Source organism: Watersipora subatra, chromosome 9, assembly GCF_963576615.1.
Source record: "Watersipora subatra chromosome 9, tzWatSuba1.1, whole genome shotgun sequence".
NCBI classification, from domain to species: domain Eukaryota; kingdom Metazoa; phylum Bryozoa; class Gymnolaemata; order Cheilostomatida; family Watersiporidae; genus Watersipora; species Watersipora subatra.
The window spans coordinates 33,575,927-33,587,809 of NC_088716.1; the positions used below are offsets into that span (position 1 = coordinate 33,575,927).

The following is an 11,883-nucleotide window of genomic DNA, read 5'->3' on the forward strand; positions in this document are numbered from 1 at the left end:
TGTACAAAGATAGAGATAACCTAGTCATACAGTATGTACAAAATAGAGATAACCTAGTCATACAGTATGTACAAAGTAGAGATAACCTATTCATACAGTATGTACAAAATAGAGATAACCTAGTCATACAGTATGTACAAAGTAGAGATAACCTAATCATAGAGTATACACCAGATAAAGATAACCTAGCCATAGAGTATACACCAGATGAAGGCAACCTAGCCATACAGTATGTACAAAATAGAGATAACCTAGCCTCAGAGTATACACCAGATAAAGATAACTTAGCCATAGAGTATGTACAAAATAGAGATAACCTAGCCTCAGAGTATACACCAGATAAAGATAACCTAGTCATAGAGTAAACACCAGATACAGATAACCTAGTCATAGAGTTTAACCAGATAAAGATAGCCTAGACATAGAGTATGTACAAAACAGAGATAACCAAGCCTCAGAGTATACACCAGATAAAGATAACCTAGCCATAAATTATGTACTCATAGTATATAAGTACATCAAATACAGAAGTACATTGTAGTATGTTATTGTAGTTCTGTATACTTGATGTTTAAACATAACTTATATATGTATATATATACACTCATACCGGTATATGTATGTATATATATACACTTATACATATGTATACATGCTACAGACAGTACCGTTTTGGTTATTTCTGCCTCATCAAATCAATGCAGATCAGAGTTGGTAAGGGAGACAAACCCCAATGCCAATGAGAGTCAACTTTCTCCTATGAAACAACTAAGTTGCCTCATAGACTTAAAGGTTGACTTGCAAAAAAATTCACATTACAGTTATTTGGTATCAAAAGATTTACCATGTTTTACTCCGCTGTGTTGTAGGGGCAAAATATGTGGAAATGTGATTCCAAGCTCTCAAAAGCTCAAAAACGAACAGTTAATAGCAACCATTACGAAAACGCCGTAGATTGGAATCCATTTCCAAAACGGCTCAAATTGGACGTAGTTGAATACGATGGCTTCTGGTTACACATTCATGCAACTTCATTCGCTGAAATATTTTCACAAATATGCTTCACGGATTCAATAAAACCATGTCTATTGTCCTTACGCGTCTATTTCATCGTCAGCGTAATGCGGTCACTTTCAGCACTGATATCTCAAAACCTACCATAAAAATTTGTTTAATTTTTAACCTTAGCTCGTAGGAGTGCATATCATATTTTAATAAAAATGACAATCCTGTTGGCCACCTTTGATAGTCGAAAAATGCTGCAGAAATTATTCGCGCTGTTTGGCAGGAAGTATGGGTCACATGATCAGATTACGACTAGAAGATTAGACCAAGCTGAAACGAAACTGTAAAGTAGCGAGCATCTAGATTTGATAAGGGCTTTCCGGTAGAACCCGAAGTGTTTGTCATAAACTAGTCCTACGAGACGTTTTATATTGAGCTTTTTATTGGCCTTTCAATTCATGTGACAACATAACGTGTCAAAACAACACCACAATGTTTGAGAACGTCATCAAAATAAAGAAATTCCAAAGTACGACGTTTTCGGGATGGCTGCGATTAACTGTCTGTATTTGAGATTTTTAGAATTTGCAATCACATTTCCACATATTTTGCACCTACAACACAGCAGAGTGAACATAGTGAACGTTTTGATACCAAATAACTGTAATGCGAATTTTGTTGCAAGTCAACCTTTAAAGAAAAGTTAATCTATATTTATATTTTTTAAAGATTGTCTTTGTATTCGTCGTTGTGTTTGTCCAGCTATAGTTATTAAAATCTTGGAATTTAAAATTTCGCATTATGATGCAATCAAAAGATTTCAATCCACGCGCTCTAATAATCAGCTAGATAAGGCATAAGGATCAAAAACGTTATCATATACCGCATAGCGTATGCACACACTAAATGATGTATTATTTTAGCATTGCGCCCATGCATTACAAACCTGCTGTTATGAAACATTCTTTGTCTAACTATAGAAAACACGATACTTTTTTGTTTAGGCAAATTTTTCTGCTGAATGATATCAACAATAATTTCTCTCGAAATTAAAATTTGACGATTTGTGTACTGATTATATACGTTATTAAGAGATATACGTTGCTCGCCATGGCCAGTTCAGCGTTATCTGCTGTCATATACAGTATATGACAGAATGCACGGTACATGAATGACGGTACATGAATTACATGACGGTACATGAATGCACGGTACATGAATGCACGGTACATGAATGACGGTACATGAATTACATGACGGTACATGAATGACGGTACATGAATGACGGTACATGAATTACATGACGGTACATGAATGACGGTACATGAATTACATGACGGTACATGAATTACATGACGGTACATGAATTACATGACGGTACATGAATGACGGTACATGAATGACGGTACATGAATGACGGTACATGAATGACGGTACATGAATGACGGTACATGAATACGGTACATGAATGACGGTACATGAATGACGGTACATGAATGCGTATAACGTATGCACACACTGAATTACGTATTATTTGAAACTCTATGAATTCTATTAACTCTATAAAACATGATGTTTTTTCGTGTTTTATAGAACTTCCATTTTCGGTTTTTTGTAAGGTTCTATTACTATATCTGGAGTCAAGGCCAATTCTTCTCACACGGACAATTATATTATTACCGTGGGAAGAGCCTCCGCATTCTCTCTCCGTTCGATCAAACAAAAACATTATGATATCTCATTTTTACATTTGTACCAGTATCGAGAGGTACCAGTATCGTTGTGTTCAAAGTTTTGATGAATAGCTTCTGGTGGAACAGTAACCTTTTTTACACACACACACTTCTATGCAGGAATTGTTATTATTAATTTAACATATTCAGGATTTTTATTCTGTTTCTCAATTCGTATTAATTGTACCATTACAGAATCGTCTTCTATTGTAATCATAGCAAAACAGACACAATTTAGCTATTACTTGCTAATTATTTCACATTTACATCTAAACCATTTTATAGTTGTTTTATTTTTTAACATTTGTTTGACTTGCAAGAAAAACTTTCCTCATGATGAAAAGGACATGATCTATGCATAAAACATGAGCCAGTGCTCGGATGCTAATACAATGTCTCATAGCATTATATATAAAAAGTATATAACAAATTAAACTACTAAATGCCTTCGAACTGCACAAATTGTATGCATATATAAAGTAATCTATAAATCTTAATTACAATATACTTGAACATCCAATTTGTTTGTAATTCAAAAAATAAATTAGCCAGATGCTTTGATGATCCTAATATAATATCTAATAGCATTATAGTATATACAAATTATATAATAAATTGAACCACTACATGCTTGCAAACTGTACAATTTGTATGCATATATAAAGAGAAGTCTTAAAGATAAATACTAACTTAAACCGGCTATAGACAATTTATGTCACAGCAACATAACAGTTCACTGTCCTCCAAATAATATGTTTTTTGTAGCATTATGCCTGATGTTCACTTTATGTAAATCTAGGTTTCTTAAGTTGGCAAAGTGGTGCTGTCTTAAATCAAAGTATGTTTCAACAACTAAAGCTAGTAGTGAGAAGGGATGATTATCAATTCCTACAGAAGTGTCAACACAATGTTGCTTTAATTCAAATATATCATAGCGTGCAATCTCTTCTTTTACACACTTCAGAATCTTGGGATATTTCAAACATTGATTTGCTGATGTAGCCGCCTTCAGATACTTTTCGGTGCAAAGAACAGTTGTTACAACACTATCAGAAGGAGAAACCAAGCCACCGTTGTTTTTAACTCTTAACAGAACATGAATATCATCATATTTGCTAACTTCCTTAGACCGAATTAGGGAGGGCCTACATGGCTCACAACGTCCCATTTTAAGCAGTTTTCTGACAAGCCAACCAGATAAATATACAGCATTGTTACCAAGAACAGGATGTGATGTAATGTTTAGCATTCCTTCGGGAAGCATAGTTTGTCTGTCAATAACATCTTCAACATAATCTTCACTACCAACAGTTGGTGGCACATAGGTAGTAGAAGCTTGTAACAATGCAGTGTCATCCTTAGATCTGACATTACCAGTAGCTCCTGGTGTAACACCACATCTTGTAACCAAGCGCCTAAAGATATGCTGGAAATGCTCTGCTGATGGGTTGTTGTTCCAGCCTCCTAAAATAATAACAGTTATCCTTTGTTGCATTTGGAAATAAAATGGAAATGGTGCTAAAATAGGGACTGAATAATAATGATTTTTAAAAGAAAATTATTAGGCAGTTGAGGTATCAGCCAAAATGTCTCCATTACAATCAAACATAGCAAGAAAATAGATGGCACTATATGAATTGATTATATTTAGGTTTTGGCGCCCATTATCTTGAAGCTTGGTGATATCATTTTTTGTATCATCCTTGATTTGGCCCACTTGATCTATTTTGCTTGAAAGCAGTGTGTGGTCTGAAAAGCGATATCCAACAGGTGAAATCACATACTGCAAAGCACAGGATGTGGGTTGTCAGCTATACTTGAACGAAATGAATTAACAAGCACTGTACTACATACCACACAGCATTAAAGAACAACTCTAGATGGTATTGTAAGAACTTGGACATCAGCAGGTAATCTAAATGACGGGGCATCAGTAGCTTTTCAACTAAACCGAGCACTACATCAACAACACACACCAATCCAGTAATGCAAACATGCCTACAAACAAACCACCAAAATATGTCAATACATAAACATTGTTCATTTTTTTACTGTAGAGGAGAGCTGGGATACATGGGCCAATAAAAGTGCCGTTTTTTTGTTTTCTAAGCCACATACAAATTATTGCTCTCAGTTACTTCCAACCCATATAAAAACAATGTATAGACCTGCTCTAACATAATATGCTCTTGAAATTACCAACACCTTAACATGGCGGCGGTAATTAGAGTTATATGATGTTGGCCCATGTATCCTTCAGCTTGGGATACTTGGGCCGGGGTGAAGGATACACGGGCCAAGAAGAAAGTATCAATTAAAACAGTATCGTGAGGTTTTAATAAACTTTTATTACCAACATCTATCAGAAACAACAAAAGGAATAAATTTAAGTTCCATAAATCATGAAAAACCCCAAAAACAAGCTAATAGTGTGCTACTGAGTTAGTTCATTTGACATTTAATGCGAGTTCAATCCCAAAGTTCAGGGTGTTTTGCAGACGAGCGGTGCCTCCGCTCTGGGTGGGGTGTGGGAGAACCATCAGAACTTGGTTACAATCGACAGTGGAAATGTCAGGCTGTGGTGGACTCACCCACACATCACCAGACCTTCGGCAGAAATCTACAGATAGAGTTGTTTCGTCAGAGTCTTTAGCTAGAACTTTTCCAACGTACAACACCTTAGTCCTCTTCGTCGTAAACTCCACCAGGCAAAAGTCTTCAACCGCCACTTCCACATCTCCCGACTCAATGCAACTTGGCTTATCAGCATCACTCAGTGGCTCAGAGGAATTGCTGTCCAGTTGTACCACCACATCTGAGTCACTAGACTCACTTGATTCAACCGCTGCTAATCGCCGGCAAACTGTCGATTTCTTGGCTCGTTTAGGTTTAGGCTGAGGTTTTCTTCTTTCAATTTCAGGTGTTCGTGTTAGATATCCTGTCACCGCTTTCTTTCATCGTGTCATCACACTTGAATTTGATTGAGCCCTAGCTAATGTTGGAAATGGTCGACATTCAGATGGCTGGACTGTGAAAGCTGTCGTTGATGGGTTGCCTGAAGTTGAAGGATTGTCTGCCGCTGACTGACGAGAGATGAAAGCGATAGGCTCATCTGTAACTGGCTCGGTGGTGGTTGTCGGCTCGGCAGTGGTTGTCGGCTCAGCGGTGGAAGTTGACTCGGTGGTGGTTGTCTGTCCAGTGTTGACCATCGGCCTTTCTGAAACAGTTGCTGGTAAATACCAATCATCTGTAAATATGTTTCTGTCATATGGCCATATTCCTGCCGATTGAAATCCAGATATGATATTTTCTGGAGTGCAGGCTCTCAGATAACTTTTAGTTATGAGCTCTGGCATTTGGTAAATGGTAATAGGCTTTCCTGGATTCTACAACATTCATGAATTTGAAAAATTCGAATAGCATCTTTCCATAGGACCGAAGACGGTCTTGTCCAGGGGCTGGGTTTTGTTGCTCGCGTGGGCCAGAAGAGTTACGATGTGTATGCCACACTCCTTGGCTTTCTTCAGCCCTTCATATGCTACATGACTTTCGTGATTGTCCATGATTAAGACAATAGGTTTTTCAGCTGATGATTGAGTACGCTGCACTATGTGGTCTATGGTTTTTGCGAATAACTCTCTACACATCCATGCCGAGCCAGTGCTAGGGTTTGTGAGGACCAGAGTGTTTTCTATTCGGCATCCTGCCTGAAAGCCAGGTTGGTTTTTTTCCTCGGCATTATTAACACCGGCGGAAGAGCCACACCTGTAGCTGACATTATTGCAGCACAAGTAACTAGCACTCCTTGATCCGTGCTCATTATCTGGCCAACTTGTTTGTGGCCTCGTGGAGAGATAACCTTTGGCAGGCGAGTAACAGTGTTAAAACCTGTTTCATCCAGGTTATAAATTCTGCCCTCGGTGAATCCAGTTGCCTTCAAGGCACACTCAAGCTCATCAAAGAAATGAGCGATATTTGGCCGGTTGAACACTGTGGCCCTCGCAATGCTTGTGGCTTCTGGGACTTTAATGGAGATTTGAGAATTTCTCTTCATGAAACCCTGAAGCCATGATTTGCCTGCTGACTCAAGAATTACCCACTGACTATGCATACTAATGTTGTTCGCTTTAGCTAAATCATATGAATACTGCCCAGCTTCCACTGTAGTTAGACCATAGAATCGTTTGGAAAAGTCACAGAGGTAGGCAGTTAACTCGGTCTCCTGCTCTGTAGTAAAACCTTGGCAGTTGCGGTAGCTTGGTTCGAGGGAAGCATCTTCGTCCGCTGAATGTTTTTTCAGATACCTGCTGAGAGTGTTTCGAGGGACATTGTACAGGCCTGCTGCTTGACGCACAGATTGATGATCCTTCTTCACAGCTTCTACAGCCTTCAGCATGACATCATGTGACACCACCTCTCTGCTAGTCCTTCTTTTGTAATTCTGCGGCATTCTGAATACCTGAAAAAATATTTCTATTTTGTAACATAACATCAAAAAAACATAACATGATTCTTAAATATCAAGGATAACTGGTAAGCGGCCAATATCCGTTCTAAAACACTAAATTTGCATTTAGTAACTATTTTAAATGTATAAGGATACATGGGCCAGTGGGCCATGTATCCCTGGCCCATGTATCCCTGGCCCATGTATCCCTGGTCCATGTAACCTACAGACACATGTTTCACAAAAATTACCCAGCACAAAATTTAAGTTGAAATTTCAGATTAACCTTTAGCTGCTATAAAGTCAATCAGTCAAAGCACAAAATAGCACAGGATTTAAATTGATTATCACAATTACTTACCAAGTGGCTTAACTCACAGAATCATCAAACAATGGAAAATTTCTACAAGCATACAAACATGTGTCAGACTTCACAATTCTCATTGTTCAAAATGGCTGAAAGTATGTCAAGGACAAGACAAAGGTCACAGTTCTTTCATATGGAAATCCAGAAAAGAAAATACAACTCCTTCAGTTGAAAAATTGATGTGGCCCATGTATCCCTCTGGCCCATGTATCCCAACTCTCCCCTACATGAGGGATGCTCAAATAGCGGCCTGTGGTGGCCCACTATCAAATTTAACGTGGCCCACCTTACAAGATATAAAAAAAATTACTTTTTGCACATATTTGGAATGCAACCCAGTTTAGGCTGGTTTGTAAAGCTTTATGTAGAGTATTTCTCTATACAAATGGCGCGCATAATCTGTACTCCATAATCACTAAAGACAATTAAACATAATTTGTTATTGACACGTGGATGTAATGTAAAGTAATATAATATATATAGTTACAAAAATACAATAATGTTTTTAAACTCATATACAACTTCAGTTCATATAATCATACATCTTGTGGCCTTCCAAAATTCTCAAATATTAAATATTGGCCCTCAATTAAAGACATGTGGGCACCCCTGCTGTACATCAATATAAGGTAAGGCAGGCTTATAACAATTATGCACTAATATCGCATCAGACTACATGATGCAGCTGCTAGTATAGAAAACTAAAAAGCAGAACAATCCACACACAAAGATCATAAACTAAAAAAGGGAACAATAAATGAACAATATTTAACCATAGAAATAAACTGAGATATTGTGAATAAATAACAGACTATATCAAGTCACCAAACAATAGATCATTACCAGAATAATACGTGTGAACTTCTGATTCAATCCAAAATTTGAATTAGTATTTCAGTCTAGTATTTCGACCATAGCGGAGAGATAGGAAGCGAATAGCAAAACAAGCAACAATTTCAACAACAAAAACATAGTGCCGCCTAGTCTATATATATATATATTTCTCAAAATCTGTGTGTCCGTCAAAAATCCGGCTATAGATCTTAAAATCTTGGAATAAATATTCCGTACCGAAGAGAACTCGAACTCGGACCGAGCCATTCACCAGTCTGACGCCTTGACCGCAAGACTACAGAAGTCGAAATGCTAGCCTGCCAATTAGTCATTATATCAGAGCAAAACCTAACTGCTTTGCGTGTGATGCGGGTCATAGCATAACGTCACGAGAAGCTGTTCGCTCACATTATTAAACTGGCTAATAGCAAAACTCTCACTACTTCTCATTTTCTCATGATATGTAGTTTGAAAGTTGGAATGGCAAATGTTGTTATATGTTAAATACAAATCAATTTTCTGTCCAAATACTTTTCTATTACACGGGCAAATACTTTTCTATTACGCCGAGTGGCACAGCTAGTCTGTATAAAGGTGTATCATCCATTGTTCTCAAACTCATAAGATATGTCTTTGTGTCTAGCCAAAACGGAGTTAGACTTTCCATACTAGACAACCGTATAGGCCGTTTATAGCCACGAACTGCAACTGACCGACTATTGAGTATATCAAATAGTCTATCAACTTTCTGCAGAAACACAACAAAAAACCACATTTACTAGCATTGGCTAAATTTTAATAGATCTACAACTTATATAAGTTAACCTACATTATTCCAACTGTGATCACACTGCCATGCATGACATCAAAATTTCCAATAACAAGTCTTTGCAATATCAAATTGCAGTTACACATGGGAAAATAGATTCACACGCACTAACCTGAATGAACTCAACTGTGGCATCACAGTCTTGAAACTGGCAGATTTAACTCTTTCACGGTAATTAGAGAATCAGCCACTGATGCAGATAACACCTGGGTAGCAAGAGCAACCTATAAAAGTTATAAACATGCAGATAGGCACACTAGCTAAGCTAATTTGGCTAACCAGCTGCTAGCAAGCTTCTTCTAAACAGCTACTGCTGTACTAGTGCTACTAATGCAAGAATAAAACCCTAAACTCACTTGTGAAATGATATATCATTAACCCTCCATGTTTTAAGGTTGTCGTAGTGGTAGCAATTAATGGCAAAACACTGATTTCCAGCTGCCCAGCAGATAAATGAGTTTTTTTGGATAACTATGATCCACCATTTCATTAACTAAAGCCGGAAGCCCATGTAGCAGTAATCAAGATGGCGCTCAAATTGTCGCACGTAAGTTCATTGGTTTAGATAGGCCAATGTCATTCCAGGGGTAGTATAATTCAGTGCTACGAACTACCCTACAGGATGAAAATATTCGCGGAGTTGCGTGCAAATCTGCAAATCAAGTTTCGTGCAAATCGCCTTTTTCATGCATATTCGCTGACTAATTTGTTCGCGGATGAACGCAATCACTCTCTATTAAGAGTTAACTCTATTGCAGCTAGCAATAGAGTTAACCCTTTGCATGTTTAGGTTGTTTAGATATTTAGGCATGCACCTATACACACCACCGCGTCTTTAGGTTTCCATTTAGTTGCCAACTGCGAGTCGATTATGCTAAGCTATAAATTTCTTGCTGCGTCCAGAGGTTTTCACGAATATTCATCACTTTGGAGGCTTTTGATCAACCAACAACTTGTGGTAAGTAATGAGTTTTTTCAAAACCATTTATTAAATTAATAATCGAATTTTACTTTGGTTTTTTGGTAAAACGCAATATGTATTTCACTGATTAGTAAGCATCCAAACTATGGTAGAAGTGGTTTAATGCTATACACTATGTTTCCAGGACTCACATAATTAGCATGATTCAAATATTTCAAATGATTCGCAAGTTGAGTTACTTTGCAATCAAGCAAACGAGCACACAAACTAACAACTACATGTATGTAGAAGAAAAATATTAAAAGCTAACAGAAACAAAACAATCGAACGTCGTCCCCTACCTCACAACAGCAGTTATGCTTCGCAATTTGGCTTCCCTAGTTAATGCATATTGTTCATATTTGAGGAATATGTTGAATCTTGTTTACAAAACTATCTGTCAGTAAAACAATTCTCACTAGGAGTAGGCTATACAGGCAGAGTTTCTTTTAAGACTATATTCTATTTGACGCAACGTGTGCCAATTTCCTTTGTTTCTGATTTATATTATTCTGCTGTTTTAAAGCACATAAATTACATAATTTTTTTATTATATATTTCAATACATCAGACTCTTGGCTTTCGAATGAGCCTATATTCAACACACAAAGAATAACAGAACTATGAAAAACGGGGTGTCAAAAGTACGTCCTGAAAAAAACACTTGGTTCAGGTACTCAAAATGCGGCGTCACAATTCTCATTTAGCCTTAGGCCGTCGATCCCTTTCGTTTTTCTGTGACAATCGGTGCTGTTAAACCCGGAGAGCGCTAATAATAAACTAAGATTCTAGATAATCAACAATGCCCGGGATCGTGCTAACGCCCGACCAATACAAACACATGTTCTGGGTTAATTAATTATGCTTCAATAAATGCACTGTCGTTAATAAAGGTAATGAAATCACATCTTTTAAATTATGACCTGCGGTTGCGTGGCCCTAGGACTAAATGTCAATCGCACTTTCGCGAGATCACGCAATGCTTGAAATTGATTAGTCTCAGTCGTCACCCTTAACATCGCATTAAAAATAAAGAGCTAGTGCATAATATCATCGGTAAAATATAATATGGTTTTTGGAGTCTGAAGTACTTATCATAGAAATAATATGTACATGGAGAACTAATGACACTGATTCCTTTGCCATCTTCATTCGTTCTCTGGAGTTGTCCTACCTTCGCCTGCCACTAGCGTCATTATCGTCACTTTTGTAGTTGATAAGTAAGTGGTAAGAGCACACAACAACGAATATGAGAATTGTGACGTCACAATTTTCGAGACTATGCCAATAAACTTTTTCGCGGTAGAGCTCTGGGGAAATCCTATAAACACCAACCAATGTCTGTCTCACCATGGCAAACAATAGTTCATTCGAAAGCCAAGACTCTGATGTATTGAAATATACAAAAAAAAACTATGTAATTTATGTGCTTTCACATATTGAAAACCAGCAAAGTTTATTGACATTCAATTTATAATTTTGTCTTTCTCAAAGTAATCCAATAAAAAAGAGAAGCATTCAAAAAGCGCGCATCCACTGCCTTCACTACAAATTTTAAGTATTTTACTGCATTGTGCATATAAAATATTATGTAGATGACAGTGAGAATGTGCAGTCCCACTATTTAGGCTAAGAGCCTAAAAGGCTAACAAGCTAACAGCAATCTGCTATAAATCAAAAATAAGCTTCCACAAGGTTAAAATAAAA

At 37.3% G+C, this 11,883-nt stretch overlaps 1 long non-coding RNA gene across 1 annotated transcript; it reads right to left on the minus strand.

Annotated features, from left to right (window-relative positions):
- Positions 1-3,404: 3,404 nt before the first annotated feature.
- Positions 3,405-9,440, minus strand: LOC137404584 (uncharacterized). The gene is made up of 3 exons (XR_010979711.1): positions 9,328-9,440; positions 4,593-4,736; positions 3,405-4,202 (listed from the first exon to the last, which is right to left on the minus strand). It is a non-coding gene; the product is annotated as an uncharacterized lncRNA (long non-coding RNA).
- Between the last annotated feature and the right edge of the window lie 2,443 nt (positions 9,441-11,883).